Source organism: Protopterus annectens, chromosome 7.part0 (genome assembly GCF_019279795.1).
Source record: "Protopterus annectens isolate FY-2018-M chromosome 7.part0, PAN1.0, whole genome shotgun sequence".
NCBI classification, from domain to species: Eukaryota; Metazoa; Chordata; order Ceratodontiformes; family Protopteridae; genus Protopterus; species Protopterus annectens.
Genome location: NC_056739.1, coordinates 615,184,911 through 615,212,522, shown reverse-complemented (window position 1 = coordinate 615,212,522; position 27,612 = coordinate 615,184,911).

Below are 27,612 nucleotides of genomic sequence, written 5' to 3'. Positions count from 1 at the left end.
CAATGATAATATGTCTGTCTGCTCACAATATAATAAATCCTAATGTAAGTTGTGTAAAATTAAACTAATACAAAAACACTACAAACTGCTCATAATTTATAAATTGCATTACCACAGGTTGTTTACATAAAAATATATATATATAGTAAATAAATATTGTGCATTTACTGAAATCAGTAACCTTTATGTTATTAAACAGTAAAATAGGTTTTATACTGATATATTCATTAAGTCCGGGGACTGATGAGCATTAAGGTATATTTGCATCCTCAATTCTAAAATGTCCAAGTTAAATTTTGTAACTTTGCCCTGTGCATCAAAGTACAAATGTGTTACCCCAAAACTTAAAAGAATGGTCTGCATGTTGGTTTATATGTCTGGCTAGTTGTTTTATGATTTCTAATGTCCAGTAAGTGTTCCTTGACTCTGTCTCTTAAGTGTCTACTGCCTTGCCAACATAAAACTTTCACAATTTTGGCAGACTGCAATATATACAATATTGGTGGTGTAACAATTGATGTATTGACCTATGTTTATATTCTGATTGTTAACTGTCACCACTCTATCTATGTTTATCATGTACCTACATGTCGAACACCTACCACACTTGAAACTACCCTTGGGTTTATTGGAAAATCCTTGGGTTTAACGTTCAGATTTTCAAAAGTTCCTTAAATGATGTATCTTTTCTATACACATAAGTTACACACCCTTTAAAATTTTCCCTATTGTTTTGTCTTTGCTAATAAAATTCCAATTTTTGTTAACTATATTTTGAATTTTAATTGCTATATCATTATAAGTAGTGATATGTAGGGAATGTTGTTACAAACACATTTCCTAATGTCCACAAGGTCGCCAACCACACTATCAACTGATGTGACTTCACTGGCATGCAATAAAGCTTTGTAAAATCCTTTACATCTTTTATCTGTTACCTCTTTGGCAATATTTTTACAAAGATCTTTTGGGTAGCCTCTATTCAAGAATAAAGTGACAATAAAATTGTCTTCCGCTCAAAGTCCACCTCCTCACTGACCATTCTAGACGACCTCACCATCTGACCCTTAACCACTGCCTTCTTTTGGTGGTGAGGGTGCCAGCTGTCATAATGTAAATATGAGTTTGAGAAGGTGGACTTCCTGTATATATTGGAAACCAGCTTTTCCTACTTCTGTCATATGTCAAGCAAATGTCCAAATAACTAATACTTTCTTGACTGGTAACATATGTAAAATTTAGGAACCAGACGCTACTATTGATATATTCCAAAAACTATTTAAAATGACTTGGTCCCTCTCCAATAATAAATAGGTCAAATTGAACATATTTAAAAATTCTGAATTAAAACGAGTTGGTTTCCCAAAATGTTAGGACAAAGTTAGCAAATTTAAGCAGGCTGCCCCATGGCAACCCCACTCATCTGTTTATAATGTGCCCCTTCAAAAAATATAAAATTATTTTTCAAGACAACTTCCATTAACTTAACTATCACATTCACTTTGTTCTGATCAAATAGTTTTGTAAAATATAGTTGTTCTTCCAACCACTCAAGCCCTCTATCATGGGGAATGACGGTAAAAGATTACACACATCCAGAGTAATGAATGTGTCACCTTCATTAAATGCTATTGATCTAATTTTGCACAGAAAGACCCATGAATCCTTCAATATGTGTGGAAAAAACTTTATACCCGGTTTTAAATGATAATCTAGGTATTGACTAATAAAATGTGTTTTACTCCGCTACTATAGGTCTAAATTGCAGGTTGTCAAGGCCTTTATGTATTTTGGGATTCCAAAAATCCCACTTGTAACTGGGTATTCATTCTTTAAGAATTGCCACTCCTGCTCATCTAACTCTCCTTGGAAAAGCATATCAAATAGAGTATTATCTATTCTGCCATGCGCTATATTAATTTCATTCCTACTAACTTCTCTGTAGGTGTTACCCAATAGTAAAGTGTTCATGTATGAAACATAATCATTGTGGTCCACAATGACTATCCCACTTCCTTATCGGGTTTCATAATTCTGATGTTTTTAGCTTTCAATATATTACTCAAACAAAGTTCTTCCTTAGTGGTCAGATTTTTATTGTTAATGCTGGCCTTATTGTATTCAATAAAGGCATTCCTGATGTCATTTTCGGTTACTTTCTCAAAAATAGCAACACCCTCGTGCATTGGTGGAATATAAATACTGGGTTTTGTCAATGTACCACCATTGTTATTAATGCCCCATGAATTACCTTGGTATAAAATTTTCAAATTCAATTGTAAATAATTTTAAATCTAGAATTGTATTCACTAAGTTGCCCTCCTGCATGGCACAAAACTAAAACCTTTGGAAAACAAATCCACACATTCCAAACAGTTGACTAGTGTAGTTGTGTAATTTAAAGTCCCCTTTGTTGTTAATCACAACATTGGGCTTACAAAACAAACTCATTATCCATTTGAATGCTATGGTCTTGTAAGTCCACGGGGTTATCAGACACCATATTGTAAACTTGATCAGTTGCACTCAAACCACATTCATTATTAAACATCTGAACATCAGCTGTCAACAAATGCCCATCTATATTATAAACTGATACATCAAGCAATGAATGAGTGCCGTCACAAATTCCCAATGAACTGCCAGTTGTACTAGTCCCCATAATGTCGTGATTCTCACCATACAGTACATTGGTCTCATTCACTTCTTTGGATTGCTCATGTGGGCCACTTACACATTCATTACATCCGTTGTTAGTTAGTTGAATATGATATTTGTCAAAGTCGATATGTAAGAAACCTGTGTGCCCGTACAAACATTGCTCATCACTGGCATTAGAAAACAAATCACAAAACGATGCGTGAGCCAGTATTGTGTGTATAAGTCAAAGAAATACTGCAGTTGTCTAAACCGCCTTGAGCCTTATTGTCTAAGTAGAGAGCATCAAAGGAAACGCCTTCTGAACCCATGTTCAAGGGATTGTCCAAAATAGTCCCTGTCGCCCCAAGAGGCGAAACAACATGCCCACTCATGCCAAAGTCACTCATATTCCGATGGTGTAGTGTTGGAATCAATGCTAAATTGGTAATTAAATAACTTACCAAAACCTCTTCTTGAGGCGCCCCACACGCTTTTGGCTGCTGCTGTTGTGGAAAATAAACCCTCTTGTTGGGATCAAATTCCCTTCTCGGTCGTGTCCCCAAATGTTCACCTTCTTCTTCTACTTCATGTGTATGCTGCCCTCTTATCCGTTTGGATCTTCTGGGACCCTCATCTTCCACTGAACTTTCTTGTCGGTCACTATAAACATCCAAAAAGTGATGTCATCCAGCACATCCATGCGGTTCCTACCAACTTCCGGTCTACCGTTGTCATGGCCACAATGTACTGGTTTAGATTTAGGATAAACCAGCCCCGATGCATACACTTTCTTATCCCTCTGGATCTTTTTTTGCTTTTTGTCATAAATGACATTGCAACTGTGTTCCACTTCTTTAATCACATTGATGTAATTGGTATAATATTGGTCGAAGAGTAGGTCTTGACTAATAAGACTGTTGAGATCATCCAATTCAACTAAAAGAAGTTCAATCTTTTTGGCAAGACGAGTAGACACTTAAGAGACAGAGTCAAGGAACACTTACTGGACATTAGAAATCATAAAACAAAGCCAGACATATAAACCAACATGCAGACCATTCTTTTAAGTTTTTAGTAACACATTTGTACTTTGATGCACAGGGCAAAGTTACAAAATTTAACTTGGACATTTTAGAATTGAGGATGCAAATATACCTTAATGCTCATCAGTCCCCCGGACTTAATGAATATATCAGTATAAAACCTATTTTACGGTTTAATAACATAAAAGGTTACTGATTTCAGTAAATGCACAATATTTATTTACTATATATATATATTTTTTATGTAAACAACCTGTGGTAATGCAATTTATAAATTATGAGCAGTTTGTAGTGTTTTTGTATTAGTTTAATTTTACACAACTTACATTAGATTTATTATATTGTGAGCAGACAGACATATTATCATTGTATTTAATGAATAATGTAACAATGTATAATGTTTAATGTTTTATGCACTTTGTTTTTAGGCACATTTATAATTTTAATAATTTAGAGTAATTGTAGGATAGCATGAAGTTCTTTAATTGCTGCTGGTACGCTTATGTGGGTATATAAATATGTAATAGTTTTTGGAAGTTAATTGATTAATTGAGGCATTCACTGCAACCTTAGTCAGTATTTAAGAGCCTTTTGTATTGTTTTTATTGTTCTGAAGAAGTTCGGTGACACGAACGAAACCTAGGTCGACGTTTTTATTGGTTTTATGCTACAATAAACATCTTTTGCGTTTATGGACCTTGGATTCGCTTTTTTTGGCATACCAGCAGCTTTTTAGTGACACAGCAGTCCTACCGAGAACGCTGAGCTTTCTTCTGACACTTTACCTTTGCAGGTAGGCATATTGTCTCTTATCATGCTACTAGAAAATATAGTGTTTCAGGCGGGTTTTATTGTCAAAGTCTTGCTCTGTGCTTTGTTTTCGCCTAGGAACACATAAAACTAATGTTCAGAACATACATCTGCTAACTTCTCATTAAGTGAGAAACAAATACCTAAATCTCACCTCAAAAAAATATTTTTCAGTTGTAAAATGTCATGTGTCAGTGCTATGCTTTCATTCAGTTCAGGTGATTGTCTAAAATTTAATATTGAACTGCAATGGAATGGAATTCAGTTTGTCACTGATCATCCTGTTGTTTGTACCTTAAAGTTTCATAATAAAATCTGAAAGGGGGACTGAGATACAACCTTTCACAGACAGACATCAGCGCTTTGGTACACACACACACAGACACACACACACATCTTTTACTGATATAACCTGACATTTTGCATTCTACTCTGATTCCATTGTGGGTGCTGTGGTGAGCTTCTAGGTTTACTGAGTATAATAATGGCCTAGAATATTTCTTTATTGAGTTGTCATTACATTGTAAGAATCTTATTTATTTTACCAGAAAAAGTATTTTTTTTTGTTTTTTCTTTTTTTTTTTTAATTTGCAATATACAATTTTTTACGTCAAAACTTTATTTATATATATATATATATATATATATATATATATATATATATATATATATATATATATTCACTTCATAATCTTGAAATACTGAAACATCGAATTTCAGTATCTCAAGACCATGACAGCGAATCCACAAAACACCGACATTCAAAAACCCGAACAAACCGCACACACCACAGCACACATACACCAAAACACCCACATCACAAAATAAACAAAACTACACACATTCACAACTCATACACACATAATCAGTGGGGTAAGCCCCCCTGCACCCCCCATCCCCCTACTTATATATACTAACTCCGCAATCGCACAAACAAGAAACAAAAGCAAACTCATACACACCCATTCTCCAGTCCCTCGCACACACATCAAACATATCAGCACACTCACATACACTCTAACTCCCACTCAAAATCTTTACAAAACACTCACTTACCTGACATAACACCTAGATCCACACACGGCACCACTCACCATCAACACGCAAACCCAGACATAACGTAGTGTAAGGCCATAACCGCAAATTCAAGATATTCAAATTCGCGATTATGAACTTTCGCTATTTTCAACATTTGGCTTTATAGTCTCAAGATACTGAAATTCGACATTTCAGTATTTCGAAATTATAAAGTGTTCCCATATAAGTATATATATATATATATATATATATATATATATATATATATATATATATATATATAAAACTATATATATAATTGATGTAGAGTCAAATTCTGTGTCGTGCTGCACTGCAACCTCTATGAGTTGATTGGAAGTCTAAATGTATTTTTTAACTGATTACACTGTTGTTGCTAAATGTTTCATAATGAAATATAAAAGGAGAACCAAGACAAGGCCTTTTACAACTAGATACTCCCCCAGATTTACTATTCCTCTGTGCAGGACTAGCTTAGTCCTGCATGGAGGTGGCTGTTTAGGAGCAGGACGGCAGTGCGCCATGCATATTAATGAGGTGTACTGCCTGAGCTCTTAATCTTACATGGAGCGTGTAAGAGTGCAGGAGGCATGTCTGAGAGAAGAGCTCTCAGAATATACATGCCCCCACAATGAAGAACAGCAGAAAGGGCTTAGAAATGAGCGAGACCACTCATAGTGTCCGCATATCCCCACCAACAGTGCCCCTCATGTACAACAGCAAGTATACAGAAATAAAATGAACAACCACATTTTGTTTTTAAATCTGATGAAAGCTAACAGTAGGTGTGCGGGTGTGCCCATCACTTAGCTATGGTTAATGCAGCTTAAATGGCTGAAGAGGATAACAAGGAAGATATATGCAAATGAAGCAGCATAGCAATAGTGTAGTGGGAAGAGCATTCGCCTTACAAGCAGGCATTTCCGGTTTGAGTCCCACTGCAGCACGTTCCATTTTCCATGGCGAAGCATGTTATGATTAATATTTATGTTGCATAACCCACTAAATAACATATATTTATGAACTGGAGTACTGCAGTAAATGCACATGTGAGGTGTCAGTGTCATAATGAATAAAGCACTAGTATGCAGGTATGCAGGTGTAAGCACCAATAAGCAGTAGTAAGCTGGTTTAAGTCCGTTTGCATGGGGTAAGCAATGCACACACAGGTTAAGCAATTTTGAAGCTCATGGTAGAGCCACTGGACATCATGCCCCTGGCAGAGGTGACATAGCTGGTACAAGCAGATACATGTTTCCAGATGTCATGGTGGCGCAGGTACGTATAGAATGTTACCACAGACAGGGCCTGAGGCTGCAGAGGGCTGCTCTTACATCTGCAAATGACAATGCCTGTGAACTGGCTGATGCCATCTGTGGTATAACTGAGTTCATGGATAGACGGACTGGTGAGATGATGGCCCTCATCGACCGTGGTCTGTCTGTGCTTGAACATGTGGTGGGAGTGAGGCGATGGCTGTGTGGATGTAGGCCAGCAAAGCCAACAGCTGGTAGACAATGTGGACATGCTAGGACACCAAGGGGCTCCTGAAGTGGCAGTATGAGCCCCGGCACTGTGGGGGGGGGGTACTGTCCACACCACACCACAGCAGGCCACGAGCATGTGGTCCTGGCCAGTTCCAGGAGGGACCTGGTACGAGAGGACATTTGTCATCGTCAGGTGAGAGTGGCACATCAAGGCCTGTACCTGGACATGCCCATGGAACCCCTGGCAGGCACAGTCCATGGCCGGAGGCAGTAAACTGCACACCCTGCCGGGTATGGTCTGCAGCTGTCCATAAACACCTGTGTAGGGCAGCCACATGGCAGAACTGTGTGCATGCATACCCACGCACTATGCAAACACACCTAGGGCAACCCCATACTTACACACACATCACCATGCCCAGCTCACCACAGTACACCTCTCACCTACACACATGGTGTCAAATGTATGGCCCACCCTCGGCCTCTGGCAAACACCTTGTTCATATGATGATACCTGTGCCACATCCCTGTCATCCATACTATCAATGCAGGGACAGGCTAATATGGTTCTGATGCACACGGTGACTATACTACTGTGTACCACAGTATTGCAGTGTAACATGTTGTAAAAAGTAAAGTGTAATGTATAAATGTCAGGTAGTGTAACCATCCAGCAATGATGCCTTATAGTTGTTAGTAACACTGGTTGGTTGTGGTCTCTATATTGTTATCCATTTGTATTGTAGATGTACATATGTCAGCACAAGGTTGCCCTGAGCATATGATGATACCTGTGCCACATCCCTGTCATCCTTATCATCAATGCAGGGACAGGCTAATATGGTTCTGATGCACATGGTGACTGTACTACAGTGTACCACAGTACTGCAGTGTAACATGTTGTAAGGAGTAAAGTGTAATGCATAAATGGCAGGTAGTGTAGCCATCCAGCAATGATGCATCATAGCTTTTAGTAACACTGGTTGATTGCGGTCCCTATAATGTTATCCATTTGTGTTGTAGGTATACATGTGTCAGCACGAGGATGGTCTGCAGTCATATTCTACAACAGGTTATGGTACTGTGGTGACACCATGGCTGCGACATATCTGGGGTACAGCTGAACACATTTACTAAAATGGTTATTGCCTGTGCCACATGGATAGGTGGCCTGCTGATGTGTGTATACCCTGTAACCTGATGTAGACCCATCCACATACACGCACACTGTTACTTGGCAACGCTGGGACTAGACCTCTACCTAGTTATGTAGTAATACTGAAGTGCGTGGCTTACATTGCACAAACCACAAAGCATTCAGAGTGAGGTATGTCCCAGGTTACATGTTACATGCAGAACATCCCCAGACATGTACAGTATGCTGATGGGGGATGTAATGGGTGTATATGGACAATACGTAGTGTGACATACCATCATATACATATTAACGGACACATAACAGCCAGAAACACATCCGAGAAACCAGGGCCTATCGCTGCTAACTAACTTGACCATGTGTCCAATGTGTTACAGGTAGGCTGCACACAGCACATGCATAACTGGCTTGGATTGATGTATCAGTTACCGGTATGGTTTATGGTGACAGTGGTAACCATAATGTGGTACATGGGACATATACTGGGTGACCTTGGTGTAATGACAGTGTACACAGCACCCACATCCCCCAGTGGATATTGTACTCTCTGAAACCCATGATGACACTCTGCCGTCGCATATTGCCTACTCAGAGGCGATCTCTGCCTAACATACAAAGCTATGTCAAACCCAGATCTGTTGGACATGCTCCACTTAGAGAAATCCCAATCCCTCCAAGTTACACGCTATAGAGACCTAAACCTTGTCACCACAATAAACAGGACATGCTGGAAGGATAGATTCCTGTCCCAGAGACTTCCCATACTCTGGAACAAACTACCTATCTATAGCAAACAAAGCTCCTCATTAGCACTCTAAGAAAAATCTTGATAATTGGATGGGAAATGGGAAATTCACCCTGGGGATCACCTCTGTGGCTCTGCTTGACAGGGGCACAGGAAAATAATTTTCTTGGGTGGCGAAAGCCAGGGTACCTTTTTGGCTAGGCTTGTATAGGCCCTAGGGCCAATAGTCTAGTACCTACCTATGAACCTATGAACCATACCCACCATCACACATTGGCCGTGACTGATACAACCCATTGTATACCCCAACCGTGGTACTACAAAGATATGAGTCTAATGCACATGCCTCATGCTTAGTAGGGTGTTGCAATGTCATGCCTCACCTATGGGCAGCAACAACACACTCTGTACTACTGTGTGGCAATGGGTATTGTAATAGGAGTATGTGGCCTCAGAATGATGTACCCTACAGACATACGGATATGCACATCTACACACACATGCCAGAACACAATGGGTATCCCATGCCTATCAACCCATTTGTAAAACACTGTTGTGCTGGTACTGCAAGGCTCATGTATCCAGTATGGGGGAGCTTAGGGTACATGTAATGTCCATTACAGCAGCAGCCACAACTATGGCAATGGATGTTGTGTTGGTTGGTAAGGCCCTCATGGAATTAGCAAGTACAAGTGTGCTAACACACAGACACTGCTATACTCAGCCATGCACGTGTACACATGTGTCAGTACAGGGGTGCATCACTGCAGTGCAGGTGGTCATAGCTGTGTACCTAGCTATTGTCCAAGGGGAGATGGGTTGTGTAGGGGTTGTGTATACAGTGGTATCCTGCCACCTGCTAAGTGGCAGCAGGCAATCTATCAACAGACACTACTGTGGTGACCCTCAGAGTGAGGATGACATGCAATCTTCCAGGTGCCTCCTGCACATGGCCACTGAGGTGATCAGGATAACATGTATGCAACATGCATTACAACACATGGTTACTGTGTGTGTGATGGAGACCTGTACCCAAGCATGTTTTATTGACTGTGGTAGTATAGTGGAGGTACCCATGGCATGGGGTGTGTACAGGCTGACATCTGCTTTATGTGCCAGGTCTTACACAGCTGGGCAGACATGCCAGTGTCAATCAAGCTTAGGTTGCGTGTACATATCCCAGCTGGATACCTGCCATCTGCACATATGTACAGGGACTGACACTCATCAGCTTGGCAAGTAGCTATGCCGTAGCATGAGTGTGTTGACATATAGACGTCTGACAACAAAATGTATGCCAAAACTACAAGTCAGAATCTGTCACTAACGTGCTGTATAGACAGTAGTCTACAGTTATATTCCACATGATGGATCATTGCCCAGTAAGGGGTATATACTGTGACACAGCTCACAAACCGGGGATACAACAGAGAGGCCTTGGTGTCCAGCTATGCCCACAGGTGTGTCTGTTGTCAGTGCTACATTTAGCACTCTGCTCTTGCCTGGGTTAGCACTGTCAACAGTAGTACTGTCATGATACACCATATGCCAGTGTGACAGTACGTACCCTGTATGTAACACATTCACATGGATAGCAGTGCTGTACAGGCCTCCTATATGTCTGTGTCTCACACATGACACTCGCACCCATTGCTACAGTAATGACAGGACATAGGCACATGTATTGTACATTGTATTACATACACTTATTACAGATTATCAGACTGGGTGGTATGTCCTGGTTACCAGGGCTAAGCCATGCTTAGCAGGTATCAACATTGCTGCAATATAACAGCTAAGCTGATTTGTGCACTGGTAAGCGAAGCCTACACTGTGTAAGCTCCCGTACATTTACCCCGCAGCTTAGCACCACTTAGCTTAGCGCAAACCTGCACAAACATGCTTAAAGCTGCTCAAAAGTGCCCTAACCACTCTGTAACTGACAGCCCTTGTTCTGCCCACCAACAAAATGAACTGTCCTTGCAAGTCTTGAACCCAGGACCCTGTACACTGAAATCACAACACTGAAACACTATGCCATGACCACTGTAAGACAGCTGTTGTTTTACCAATATAGCTGTCAATACACATACTGAGTAGTATTGAACAATTGCCTTTAGTTCCTGAATTGTGTAGGCCTTGTTATTAATATGACCGTTGCATCACATATGTTGTTGTATCATAATGTGCACATAGCAGATACATCTGGGAGGGTATACACAACTGTGAGCTTACTCATGACAGGAATATGGTTGCATGCATATAATAGGTCTATATATGTCTACATGTACATACACAAGTATATACATACATGTGTCTGTATACACATCTGTATAGAGCTACATATATATGGCCATGTGTCCATCTCTTCATATGTGTGTATATATATATATATATATATATATATATATATATATATATATATATATATATATATATACACATGTATGTATATATAGATATATGTGTATATAGATATACGTATACGTATAGATATATGTCTATATAGCTATATATGTATGCACATCATATGTGTACAGATACGCCTAGTTATACTGGTATATATGTCGATATCTATAATTATATGTGCATACATATCTATTCTGATATACCTACTACTGTTAATATATATGTAGATACCCATACGTATAGGTTCATAGGTTAGTACTAGGCTATCGGCCCTAAGGCCTATGCAAGCCTAGCCATAACAATTCCCTGGAAATTTCTTCCCACAATATTTACTTCTCTGGGCCCCTGTCTAGCAGGGCAACTGACATGATCCCAGAGGTGAATTTCCTATCTCCCATCCAATCATCAAGGTTCCTTTTGAAGAGGTCCAATGAGGCACTCTGCTTGACATGTATGGCAGTCTATTCCAGAGTATGGGGAGTCTCTGGGTCAGGAACCTATCCCTCCAGCTTGTTTTGTTCATTGTGATAAGGTTTAGATCCCTGGAGCTTGTGGCTCTGAGGGATTGGGATTTCTTTAAGTGGAGCATGTCCAACAGCTCAGGGTTTGACATGGCCTTGTATGTTAAGGAGAGATCGCCTCTAAGTAGATGATATGCCACAGAGTATAGCTGGAGTTTTTTTAGACGGTCAGCATATGGCATCTGCTTTAGGCCTGTGATTCTTTTAGTGAGGCGTTTCTGTGGCCTTTCCAGCTGTTGCAGATGTCTTGTGAGGTACGTACCAAATGGGGCATTATACTCTATAATGGGTCTAATGAGGGATGAGTACAATGGGACAATGACCTCTTTTTTTCTGGATGAAAAGCCCTTAGTGATGATGTGTGCTACATAGAAGGATTTCCTGACTGTTGGTGGTTATCGAAAGTGAGACCAGTGTCCACTTGTGTCCCTAAGTCTCTCATCACACTTTCGATGTTTAGTGTCCTGCCACCTATGTGGTAGTTCATGGGTACATGTTTTTTTCCAAAGGGGATAACTATACATTTCTTGGCATTAAGCTTGAGCCCATGGCTCTGGCACCAGGCATCTGTTTCTGTAAGGCCCTTTTGTAGAATATCCACATCATTTGGGGATTCTATAATGGCTCCCAGTTTTCAGTCATCTGCAAACTTTGTTAGCCAGAGTCCCTTTGTGTTGGCTTCTACTTCAGAGAAGTAGATGCCAAACAAGAGTGGTCCCAGGACTGAACCCTGAGGTACTCCACTTGTCACTTGTATGGAGATGGATTCGGAGTCTGATACTTTTACAGTCTGGGTTCTGTCAGTAAGCTACTTGGCAACCCATTGAGTGACATAGGGATTTATGCCCAGCTTAGTAAGTTTATCTATGATTCCAGAGTGGGGGATGGTGTGCATATGTATCCCTATCTGTATATGTATAGGCATATTTTGCTCTGTATATGTATATATCTCGGTGTTGATATAGATATATATATATATATATATATATATATATATATATATATATATATATATACACATATACATATACATAGCCATCTATATATGTCAATACGTGTATGTGTATATATCTATATATATATATCTGGATAATTATATATACATATATTTCCACCATATGTCCTGAACATGGAGTGTAGCCCTACCTTAGCCCCTATAGTCCCAACTTCATAGTGCAAGGGGATGTCAGGTGTGTGTAGAGTATTGCTACTGTAATAGGGATTGTCTTCACAGACATGGTGTGTGTAGGAGGTCACATCTGCTTTTAACATGTGCGTCACTGGCTACTGACAAACATCCTAAGGACATCATAGTACAGTACCGTTGCTAGCTCGTAATACTCATGTGGACTATGGCAGAGATAATGGACAATATATGTGGACATATATGACCCACTCTGGACAGTCCAGAGGTATACAAAGAATCCCTTAGTGCAAGACATGTGGACCAAGCCTGACAATGTGGATGTTAACAGCCATGTAGATTGGTATAACACGTACATACTGGTATACATTTGCACCCATAGGTTATGCATTCACACACCCCTGTCTCTCCTGACACATAACTGCTGGTACAGAGGTGCCATGGCCACATACTACCCACTAGATATTGACATACATCTGTACAGCATCCCACTGCTCTGTATGGCATACATGACTGTTAAGGGAGGCCCGACAGCAGTACATCTGGCAAATATTTAGATATGACATCCCACTGGGTATGTACACTAAGCTGCTAGGCTTGTAACAAAGCACTGTGCAGGCTGCAGGCAGACTGGCTCAGCACTGGCCTACATTTCCTATGGGGGAATGCACGTATACCTGCATATATAGCAGACTCTACAGGCATTTCACAGCACAGAGTACGATACATCAGTGTGAAAGGGCATAACCACAGCCAATGTGAACACAGCCATGTAATGTAAGCTAGCATAATATTACAGTATATGGCCTATCTGTTCGACACCATCCACATATGTGCCACTCACACACTAACCCTACATATACTGGGCCACTACACAGTGTGGTTTGATGCCTGTCTGTGATATGGGACATGTGTGTGTGTATGGTCCTACAAACATGCAAGCCAATAGAGTAATATACAGTGGAGCAGCATGTAACATCAGAAAGAATGGGACCAGGAACAATGACATCTATCACAGTCTATACACAGACCACAGTACATATTAAAAATACACACACTGTTGACATTCACCTTACGTGCACAAACCTCAGTACTGTACACACAACCACAGAATGTCCAGGTTATGTCATCAAATATAACCCCTACTAAACATATCATGTGCAGCAGTCTGATATTTCACTGGCTTGTTATCAGATATGATGTCACTAATTATGGTGTACAGCAGATATGCACCCCTTACTGCATGACATATGTACAAAGGTTGACAGAGTTGTGGTTGGAGGCACATACACTGGAACAATATTGACATGTTGCTGTGATAACCTCATACATATACTGTTGTAACAGGGTTTGTTGCAACATATGTTCTATGAGGGATATTAAGTCAGTGACTCTCATGGCTGTCAACATCTACAGACTGCAAACCTCACACTACCTTCTGCAGTTCACAGATAGATGCTGTGTGGGTAACACATGAAACAAAAGACACCACACACTGCCCAGTCTGCAGATGACCCTACAGATGGGGTTTCCTCATAAACAGCACTGACATGGCAGTTATTAAAACATGTAGGACAGCCATATCCACACACACCCTGTTAAACCAACATTACTCCAAATGCAGTATAGCAGCACTCAGGTCATGCACATCCTCCTCCTGTGTGTTGCCCTGTTTCTACAGTGTATGTTGTAAGATGCAAATCCCCAATCAATCTGAGATGCTGTATGCCAAACAACAGAACAAGTTCTTGCTCACAGTGAATGAGTAGGCCCAACACCAACATGATGTTCCTAGATATTGGAGTGTGTTTACATGCAATTGGCAATGGGATTGTTACCACAGCTGTTCCACATGCAATTAGCTAGAGGAGGGCTGCAATTTGTGCAGAGGCCATCAGCTGATCATGAGCATCACTTAAAATACAGATGCTGCTGCCAGAGCAAAGCAGGTGTAGGTCTCCATGTCCACCAAAGAAGGAGTGAGAGAGGCAGACAGAGGCAAAGTAAAGTCAGGGAGAGATGGGAGAGTAAAACTTAAGCATGTTTGTGTCACACACCTATCAGCACAGCGTATCAAACCCCTGACATCTAAGTAGTGCTATCACATTTCTATGCAGTTATTGGATATGCCACATAGGTTACATGTTGAGGAGTCCTCAAAACGTATATGTGATGGTGAGTGACATCTGGAACGGGGATATGGTAGCTATACAGTAGGTGTAGTATACCTGCCTGTTCACATGAACAGGTGCCAGTATCAACACAGCCACACTCTCACAGGGATGCACACACATTGACAAACTTGGCAGGGCCAGGAATACAACTCATCACTAGAGAGATTGCCACAACACATTACTGTGCAGGTATCACATGTACCACAGGGATCATACAGACATTATATGGGCAAAGAGTATGTGGAGGCATGACATTGGACAGCATGCTTTGGTATGCCAGTGGTGGTTGTAGTGAGTGTGAAGGTGGTCATATGCATCACTCAACACACACACACACACACACACACACACACACACACACACACACACACACACACACACACACACAGTGCCAGTACTGACATGCATGGGTGCATTGCTTCACATGTGTGTAGTGGTTGACTGTGCCAGACAGCTATACAAGGCTAGGTGATGGGTATACCTTAGCATCAGCCCACATGACAATGGTCTGCATTGTGGCTCAGGGGTGTAGTTTCTGGATTTGCCTACACAAGTGGGTATTGTATTCATCATCCCATCACCTGGGTGACTATTTGTGTGGCCAATGCTGTGCATTGCTTGCCATGTATGTGCTCCTTAGTCCATGACATGGATGGTGTCTGGGATGTGCACACCTCCCACATGCATGTACAGTGACATGTGGAACTGTATCTGGGGTGTCTGGCCCATGTTGTGTACACAAATTGTTATCATCAAATGTGCCAGTCCTGGCCTCATGTGGCAGGAACTGTTACTAGACAGCAGGTTTACCCTGCACCTACATTGATAGCATGATACTGGCATTCCCTGGTGTCAGTGGCATCTGTCCATACAGGGCATGCTTTTCAGGCATGGTATGTCCTTTGTGGGTCACATTTGATGGCACCACGGGTGTTGCAGGTGTCCAGTGGGGAACATGGGGGAGGTGCACTGTCAGCATGTATGTGCCTACTGGACAGATGGGCAGGGTGCCTTGCCCTCTGTAGCCCACTGCAATCACACCATGGTTGCTATCAGTGGGCAATATGCAGGGTACTACCAACATAGAGGCTGTTGCCTAGGCAAGTGTGTGTGTATGACATATGGGTTAAGAGTGTTCTATGGGTGATACTAGGGTTTCTAACTTTGTTTGCCTGGCCTTGATGTCACATGTAGGAGTATGGATTTTCACCCCAGCCTCTCAGCTATTTCACATCTGTTATCCCTGTACGGTGGACATTGTGATATATACTAGGGCCACCGTATAAGAAATATGCAAAACCCACTCCACATTGAGTCCAGTTGATACACAATCACATCCACCTCCACACAGGATATGACTTACACACACACACACACACACACACACACACACACACACACACACACACACACACACACACACACACACACACACACACACCTCTAGTTTATTGCACTACAGCACTACGCAGTTATAGGATGCGCCACGGAGATTACTGGAGTACTCCTCCGCCAAAGGTGTATTTCACATTGAATGACATCAGCAGGATTGCCAAAGTAGGGCATTTGAATTGTAGTGGGTGTGGCTAGCCTAAAATGCATTGCTCCCTACAGAGACATAGAAACACACACAAAATATCCACAACTGCCATGTGTGGGAATAGAACCCCTACCAGAGTTCTATATCACACTACAGCATTAAGCTGTTATAGGACACACCACGGGGATTACTGGAGTACTCCTTCCCCAAAGGGGTATTTCACAATGAATTACATCAGCAGGATTGCCAAAGTAGGGCATTTGAATTGTAGTGAGTGCGGCTAGGCTAAAATGCATTGCTCCCTACACAGACATAGACACACACACAACATCCACACCTGCCATGTGTGGGGGTAGAACCCCTACCAGAGTTCTATATCACACTACAGCATGAGGCTGTTATAGGATGCACCATGGGAATTACTGGAGTACTCCTTCCTCAAAGGTGTATTTCACAATGAATGACATCAGCAGGATTGCCAAAGTAGGGCATTTGAATTGTAGTGAGTGTGGATAGGCTAAAATGCATTGCTCCCTACACAAACATAGACACACACACAACTGCTATGTGTGGGGATAGAACCCCTACCAGAGTTCTATATCACACTACAGCATGAGGCTGTTATAGGATGCACAACAGGGATTACTGAAGTACTCCTTCCCCAAAGGTGTATTTCACAATGAATTACATCAGCAGGATTGCCAAAGTAGGGCATCTGAATTGTAGTCAGTGTGGCTAGCCTAAAATGCATTGCTCCCTACACAGACATAGAAACACACACAAAACATCCACACATGCTATGTGTGGGAATAGAACCCCTACCAAAGTTCTATACCACACTTCAGCATGAAGCTATTATAGGACACACCACAGGGATTACTGGAGTACTCCTTCCCCAAAGGTGTATTTCACAGTGAATGACATCATCAGGATTGCCAATGTAAGGGCATTTGAATCGTAGTGTGTGTAACTAGCATAAAATGCATTGCTCCCTACACAGACTGACACACACACACACGCAAACACACACAGTTGCCATGTCTGGGTTTAGAACTCCTACCTAACTAGTTTATCACTCGACAGCAGTATGCAGTTATAGGATGCACTATGGAGATTATTGGGCTACAACTTTCGGATAGGTGTATTTCACAGTGTATGACATCAGCAGCCTTGCCAAACTAGGACATTTGAATTGTAGTGAGTGTGACTAGCCTAAAATCATTGCTCTCTGCACAGATAGAGACACATACACAGTTGCCATGTCTGGGATTAGAACTCCTACAGTATGCAGTTATAGGATGCGCCACATAGATTACTGGGCTACAACTTTCCAAAAGGTGTATTTCACAATGTATGACATCAGCAGTCTTGCCAAAGTAGGGCATTTGAATTGTAGTGAGTGTGACTAGGCTAAAAAGCATTATTCTCTACACAGACACACAGACACACACAATTGCCATGTCTGGGATTAGAACTCCTACCTAACTAGTTCATCACACTACAGCAGTATGCAGTTATAGGATGCACTACGGAGATTATTGGGCTACAACTTTCGGATAGGTGTATTTCACAGTGTATGACATCAGCAGCCTTGCCAAACTAGGACATTTGAATTGTAGTGAGTGTGACTAGCCTAAAATCATTGCTCTCTGCACAGATAGAGGCACATACACAGTTGCCATGTCTGGGATTAGAACTCCTACCTAACTAGTTTATCACACTACAGCAGTACGGAGTTATAGGAATTGCCACATAGATTACTGGCCTATGTCTTTCACAAGAGTGTATTTCATAGTGGATGACCTCAACAGGTTTGTCATAGTAGTGCTATGGGGAGGGCAGTGTGTATGCATGGGCCATAACCCATTCATCTGGAGGTTGGCACTCCACATGCAGGCACACACAGGGATATATTCCACAGGTACGTGTATACAGCTGCTAGATGACTACTTTCTTGTATAGTCATGTTGCACAGCTGGCACTTGCACCACATAGTCCATAATGCTGACAGATACCAGTGGCTATGGTCTACAGTGAGTGACATCTGAACCTCATGTGGTTGTAGACATTTGGCTGTGTGCTGGGTGGGACAGGCCTCATAATGGATGGCCCCTTGTGACAGTCACTCTCTTCCACACATCTCTGTATGTCTACTTTTGGCTTATTATAGTGTGTTGTCCTTGGATATATGCCTGTATTCCTATCCAGTGTGTGTGTAAAGCATGAGTGGTGCATACTGAGGAGTGTCTGCACTAACATCTGCAACTGCCAGATATGTCTGGTCCACTGTTGTTTGCAGACATGGCCTTCATCTATTTAAGCGTGTGACCATGCCCAATGTGACTTTTCAGTATGTTGTTGACTGACATGGCCTTCATTTCTCTATGTGTGTGAGCATGCCCAGTATGCCCTTCTGTACTGAATGTGTGGATCAATTTCAGGTAGTTTGTACTGCAGTGCAGACCTTGTTATACACCTACAGGTAGCATACTGTTTCTGTAGGGTATCCGTCGATCATTTGCAATATGGGGACAAAGTGTGCAGAGGATAGTGTGTACTGTAGGTAATTGTGTCTGTGCTTCTTCAGCTGCATAGTACTGCTGTTAGCAGAGATATTCGGACATGTGTACTGTTATACACAGTGATGTTTTCTGTTATCATGTACTGTCAGGTGGATATTCTTGTTCACAGTGATTGAGGGACAAGGGTGACTGCAGCTGTGTCCAGTATTGTGGGCAGACACCTATGTATTCAAGGTAAGTTATGCTATTCTGGAGGGGGAGCTGCAGACACTTGGTGCTGGGTTTGTGTAACTGGTTCAGCACCTTAGTACAGTGCTGGCAGAGGATCCCATACTTGTCCACCCATCAATATGACAGTATGGCCTTATCTTGCTGTGGCAATGCCTCACAGCTCTACAGATTTGCACAGGTTAGCCAGAGGCAGGGGCCATAGTTCAGGACATTTATCCTATTGTGGTGTACAGGCAGGTGTGTAGCCACCCATCTCTATGTTTGCAGCCAGGGATAGTGTGTGCACACAGCTTGGTGTCAGATCCTGCACATTCCATGCTCCCACACCCCCCTCTGTTATTCTAACCTCTTCCATACATTATGCATACATTCTCTGATACTTTTCCTAAAGGTATCACCCCATCACAGGTATGTGTTAGTGTTGGTCCACAGTTCATGCAGTGGGACATGGTGGACATGTTACTGTGGTTTGTCCACATGGCCTTGTATGTTATTTGGGTGTCCAGGACATAACACGCATTGGCAGTACATGTGAGACACAGGCCTTTGGCAGATGCCTGTGGGGCATTAGGTGTTGCTGCAGGCCAGATGTGGCAGGCCATTGCAGTCTGTCAGTCCTACAGTGCCAGACCATCATACAGTATATTCCCCTGGGGTAACAGGGTAGGTGTGATACGTGTTCATGCCAATACCTTCTATCAGTCTTGATCAGGTGGTGTGGATCCTGGCAGGATGCTACCTACAGCTAGGGACACACCCCTGCATGGGACACCTGCACTGCATGCTGCAGTCTTCCACTATTGCCATATACAGGTGGGGTCTTACTGTAACCTTTGCCCACAGCAAGGATATTACCAGAGTGGTGCCAGTGGATGGTGTTTGCGTGGCTGGGTGCATATGTGCTATGGATGCTACTTGCATCTGACACACAGATATGCATGGGACATTCCAGTTATGCTGGCATGTGCAGATACATCAGCTGATTCCCAATACATCAGTCCTACCTTCTTTGTGTTCTGCAGGTGTTCAGGCAGACATCACCGGTATCCCCTACTACAGGCACCAGTTACTGTGATGAATACCTATATGTACAAATCCAAGGGTGTCTCCATTTCACAGTGACACAATATATACTGTATGTCTGGAGTACTTTCACCTGTGTACTGCTTGTATATCTAGCTCAGCAGTCATGCCATGTCAGTCTTTCAGATGGTGACACATATTACCACCATACATTTACAATGGCTTACTGCTAGCATGTGTTATACTGGTGGGGATTGTCTTTAGCACTGCAGTCATGAGGGCTTGTCCCTGTCATCAGCAGTAGTGGGCAATGGCCACCAGGTCTTACCTCAACATGCATACATACTGACCACTCTCACACATTATGAAACACACACCATCCTAACACACACAGACCTGCATATTGTGCAAATGCTACAACCTATCCTGCTACCTTGGCCACCTCTGGGCATTTGTGCTCCACTCATATTATACCTACTCATACATGTTACTACATTTCTACACAAGATTGGGGGGCACACCTGAGCATCACTACATTTCTACACTGGATTGGAGGAAGGGGCAGATCTGTCTGTTTCCATATGTCTACATAGGAGTGGGGGCACACCTGACTGTTACTACATTTCTACATAGGATTGTGGGGGGACACACCTGACTGTTTCTATATTTCTACCTCAGATTGGGGGAGTACACCTCACTGTTACTACATTTCTATGCTGGATTGGGGGTCAGGGCACACCTGTTTCTACATTTCTACATGGGAGTGGGAGGGCACACCTGACTGTTACTACATTTCGCCATAGGGTTATGGGGGACACACCTGACTGTTTTTACATTTCTACACAGGATGGGGGGCACACCTGACTGTTTCTTCGTTTCTACATGATTGGGGGTGCACACCTTACTGTTTCTACTTGTCTACATAGGATGGGGGGCACACCTGGCACTTGCACACATTTGCTATGATTGTACTGGTATGCCAGGTACTCTATTTCATTCTGTATTCTAACCTATCATACTGACTAGAGGCATATCAGTGTACTACAGGTCTTAGCTTTGGTTGCACTACATATTAGTGTCTGACTTCCTACCCTTCAGAACGAACATCTCACTGCCTGACCTGCTGTAGTCTGTCTGTGTAGGCCTGGGGGGAAGGTTACCTAAAGGCATCATTCAGAGGCCATAGTACAGGCTCTGTTTGAGTTTGTCTACACCCGTCAAGCTGGCTGAGATTGTTGTTGGGTATTTGAATCTCCCTGACTGGCATGTGTGAGTCATATGGGCACACATGTCACCCAGCACATTTCATGCAGTTGGTTTTGTCACCCTGTGTAGTACTGGCTACTATGGTGACTCCAGTATGTGTTATAGATCCCATGCTGCCACTATGGGTGTCTACTATCTACTGCCAAAACATTCAGCCACCCAATTCCCATGCATGCTCACATCCATACCATAGATACAGGTAACGACACATTCTACTCCATTTGGCAATTGGTAGGTTGATTGACTTACCTTGTGGGTGTGCCAGGATTAACGATGGTGCTGGAGGGCTGCCTATGTTCGATGCACATAGTACACTCCCTATACGTGGTTGAGCATAGGTAGTGTCATGTTTGGCATCCTTTTTATTGTATGTGCAAGTCAGAGAGAGGTGTCATTCCCTGGGTCTCTACTGTGTCAGTGTATGTGCTATGCATTGCCTCTTTGCCAAGGCCAGGGCATACTGGGCACACCTTCATCTGCCTATTGGGGCAGGCTCAGTTTGTTCCTCCTCCAAGTCACTCTGTGCCTGTGCAGGCCTAAGCATTGGTGGGGGGCTGTGTGGCCCTGCCCCATGCTGTTCCTGCTGCAGCAGTTTCCACAGGATCATATTGTGTAGCATGGCACATACCATAACAATCTGAGTACATGTAGCTGGTGAGTACTGCAAGGCTCCACCAGATGTCTCCAGGCACCGGAACTGTGACTTGAGCATCCCAGATATACCCTCTATTATAAGTGTGGTCTGTGCTTGTGCCTCATTATGGCGTTCCTGGTCAGGTGTGGGTGCATTTCTGATGGGTGTCATCAGCCATGGCTTCAGTGTGTAACCAGCATCCCCTACTAGGTGACCATAGGGGATGTCCCCATTGGCAGATCTCTGGTACAGCTGCATCAGATCCCAGATGTGGGAATCATGATAGCTTCCAGGGCAGCCAGCACACACATTCATTATAATGCCCTAGGCATTGTACACGACCTGGCAGTTTTTTTTGGGTAGAGGCCCCTGCAGTTGATGTAGGCCCTATCCTGATCACCGTGTGGTGCTTTGATGCATATGAGCATGCAGTCTATAGCACCCACTACCTCAGGGTATTCTGCTATTTGGTAGAAGAGACACATATTGCTGGCCAGCACCTCACAGGTGTTGTGGAAATATATGTGCTCACTAGCATGTTATGACATGGTATCCAGGAACTGGTGGAATATTCTGGATGCTGATGTCTGTGAGATCCTCATGATATTCCCACTTGAGCTTTGGGAGGTAACTGTGGCTAGTATTCCTAGGCCTACACATACCTTGGTATCCACTGAGATAGGCTCCCCTCGGTCAGTTTGGTGTGTCAGGCATGGTGGGCACAGCTCAACAATTTACTTTAGGAGGTCCATGTCCACCCTATTGTGCTCCACTATCTCCAGCTCATGTAGCCCCTAGTAGGTTACCCTGAGTCTGTACACTCTTCTTTGTCTCCTCACTGTGGGGTGAATGGCAGTATTCACATCCTCAACACCCTCAGCCTATTGCACATATGGTTGTATGTTGCCTGCTGCAGCCCCTATCATTTTGTAGTTTTGTTTGTTAAAAGTTCCCTGCTTGTCTACACCGGTGGTGTAAAGTATGGGAAAAACCAGAGGAGAAGGTGATTGGATAGTTTGTAGTAGTGTTCTGGGCTGGGCTGGTTTGCTGTCTGTGTAATTGGCTGATTCTGATACATTTCACCTGCAAACTATTCTAGTTTGCCTTGATTAACTTCCTACTACTGTTTTCCTTCCCACTGCCTTCCTGTTTAAGCCCAGGGGCGCATTGTGCAAACACAGTATTCAAATGTGTACAGAGCTGCTATTTCCTGGTTTACCTTTTTTTCTTCTTTAAAACCCAGTGTGTGGTGCACACACCTGCTTAAGCAATGTAAAGAGTGCTAGGCAGACTCAGACACACCCCCTTGCTTAGCTGTGCTTAGCTAAGAGCAAACCTGAGCCACAATGCTCCAATCTGCTTACAGTATGCCTGACACTCCCCCTCCCCGGATGTCAGCTAACTCCTAGGCTTGCACCAAGCTAATCCTGCTCTTACACTGTTGGGACCTGTCTAGCATGCTGGGGAAAACTGGGGTTCACTATCATTCCTCTATGCCTGCTAATGCATAGTTACATGTCTCACACTGAGCCTCCCCCTTAGCAACCACTACTCACTGGCCATGTTGTCTTTTGCCTGACATTGACTTTAATGACAGAATAGTGATTTTAGTTAGAATGCTTATTTTATGTTTATTTTCTTATTCCCCACCGATCCTGTTTGCGCACCGCTGCCCTACGCTTAAACAGCCGAGATTGGCTAAAAAAAAAAAGTTGATTATTTTATTTTTTAAGCTGTTTTCAATGCCAATGGCCTTATACTTGGCCATTGGCATGCTTCCTGACAGATATGCAGCCTTTAAAGTCAGAACAAACCTCTGAACCGATAAAGGAACCAATGTAGCAAACAGCAAAATAATGAAGAAAAAGGCAAACTGGTTCCAACACAGCACTCTTTAATAACAACACAGCAAGGTAAGCACTTTCACAGATTACATCTGCTTCCTCAAAACAAAATATTAAAACTCAAGTCACATCTTTAAACATTCTAAAGTCAGAACAAACCTCTGAACCGATAAAGGAACCAATGTAGCAAACAGCAAAATAATGAAGAAAAAGGCAAACTGGTTCCAACACAGCACTCTTTAATAACAACACAGCAAGGTAAGCACTTTCACAGATTACATCTGCTTCCTCAAAACAAAATATTAAAACTCAAGTCACATCTTTAAACATTCTAAAGTCAGAACAAACCTCTGAACCGATAAAGGAACCAATGTAGCAAACAGCAAAATAATGAAGAAAAAGGCAAACTGGTTCCAACACAGCACTCTTTAATAACAACACAGCAAGGTAAGCACTTTCACAGATTACATCCGCTTCCTCAAAACAAAATATTAAAACTCAAGTCACATCTTTAAACATTCTAAAGTCAGAACAAACCTCTGAACCGATAAAGGAACCAATGTAGCAAACAGCAAAATAATGAAGAAAAAGGCAAACTGGTTCCAACACAGCACTCTTTAATAACAACACAGCAAGGTAAGCACTTTCACAGATTACATCCGCTTCCTCAAAACAAAATATTAAAACTCAAGTCACATCTTTAAACATTCTAGCAGCCAGTGAGGCACACTAATTACTGAACCAATTTCACACATTGACTGCCTTGTCTAAGCAGTGAAGAAACTAGCATCAGTGTGTAAATCAGCAACACTATAAAACATACATTGCAGCTCAAAAATTGCTAAATACATAATTAAAACTGACTCTGGTCTATCACATTAACATAAATATAAATTCTAAACTGAATTAACATTTAAATATACTAAAATATATATATATATATATATATATATATATATATATATATATATATATATATATATACATATAAGAAAATCTGTCTAAAAATATGTATATAAAACTGGTCAATCTTGTGGACATATAAAATAAAAACCATAGCAAAGATATTTATAAGAATCCAAGGACATAGGCCTGGTACTACTTGGTCAATGTTTCAGTACTCTAGCTTTTAAAAAGGGCTTCAGAGACACCTTACTATTGAAACCTGGTGGTTTGTCAGCTTGATAACATATAATCCACTTCTGTTCCACTGATTCTGTCTTATTATTGATGTCACCACCTCTAATACCATCGTGTATGACTTCTAGAACAAAAAATTTAAACTTATGTGCAGTGCCTTCTTTCGTAACATGCATGGCCAACGCACTTGTTTCCTTAGCAATCCTAATGTCTCTTAGGTGTTCTAAAATTCTCTCCATGAAGGCTCTATTTGTTTTGCCTATATAGAATGAAAAACAGATAGTACAGAAACAAAAATATACAATGTGCTTGGTATGGCAAAGCATATAAAGTGGTGCTAATCTCAAAGCCTAATTGTGGATGTACAAAAGTGCCCCCTCATATATACACACACAAGCCACACATCTCCTGCATGGGTATGTACCCATTCTATCAGATTGTACAGCATTCTGTCTACCCTTGGATTTGTAACATAACTGGTTCTTAAGAGATTTGTTATTCCTGAAAGTAAAACTGGGTTGGCGACCTATAACATCTTTGAGTCCAGGATCAGTCAAGAGAATATCCCAATTGTTCTTAATAACATCACATACCATGCACACATTGCTAGCAAAAGTTAGTGGCATCCTAACCCCTACAGTACCATTGGTGATAATATTAGATGGAGAATCAACAGCTCTACCAACATTTGTTTGGGCATTTGAGGGAAGATTCTCAAAATAAGGTCTACATCTTCTATTTCTCCACCCAGGCTGCACTAATCTGAGAGTCAATGGCAGTGGGCTTATATCACCTCTCAATAAATTCCTCTTTCAATTTGGTTAGTGCAAGAGTTAGTTGTGTATTATCACTATGGAGATGCATCATGCGATAAATCTGCCCTTTTAAAACATTAAATTTTGTGTGATTGGGATGCATACTGCTGTTGTGGAGTATGTTATTCCTCCTAACGTCCTTCCTATATATAGTAGTGGAAACAGATGACAGGGCATTTTTACTCACTTTCACATCTAAAAAAATCAATCTCTTCTGATGAATATGTATACGTAAATCTCAAAAAGTCATTCAATCCATTGAGGTACTGTAAAAATTGTACTAACTCCTCTTCTGTATCTTGCCATAGCAAAAAAATATCATCGACAAAACGTTTGAACCATTTTATCAAACTACAAAATCTATTATTGGAGAGAACAAACTTAGTCTCCCAATTCACAAGGGTTAGGTTGGCGTAACTATTGGCACAAGCAGTGCCCATAGCCACGCCAACTTTCTGTATATAATGGGAATCATTGAAAATAAAAACATTATTCTCAAGAATAATCTCTAAGAGAGTACAAATGAGTTCAACTTTTCTAGTAATAAATCCATTGGCACATAATATTTCTCTAATATTCTCAATCCCCCAACTATTGGGGATAACAGTGAATAGAGAGGCTACATCAAGTGTGACAAAAAAGCAATGACCAGATAAAACATCTAACTGATTATTCAGCTCTTGCAACAAACCTTTAGTATCTCTAAGCACAGTATGACAACTGTCTAGCACAATCCGGAGATTTATTTCAACAAAGATAGAAAGTGGCTCTGTTGCCCAGCCCCTGCTGGACACTATAGGATGCATGGGTGGTTGGTGTAAATTCTTATGCATCTTCGGAAGGCCATAAACAACGGGTACTACTGGATGATCTACTTTGAAATATGCAAACAGTTGTTCGGAGATTAGCCCTGTCATAAGTAGATCAAACACATAAAACTGTATTCTATCAATAATCCTTTTCAACATGGTACCTGTGATAGGGGAGTAGGTGTTCAAGTCACTTAACAGATCCAACATGCATCCAATATACACATTTCTATCAAGTATGACAATCCCACCCCCTTTATCAGCTGGTCGTATTTCAATACTATTCATGCATTTCAGTTCAAAAAGTGCTTGCCGCTCATTCACTGACAAATTAATAAAGGCTTTAGTGTGATTATCAGAGAACTTGTCCCTGATCTGTTTGTCACAAATATCTAGAAATAATTCAACAGTCAAATTTGTAGGAAGAACAAAAGTACTCGGTTTTCTTAAAACACCTTCAGTCATCATATTGTCAGGAAACATACTTTTTAGGGTCAGTGTCCTGCCAAACAGGCATTGATCTTTGAGTGCCATCAACAATATCAACTTACTGAGCTGGAACAAAGTTTAAACCTCTGTTTAGAACTGAGAGTTGTTCTTCAG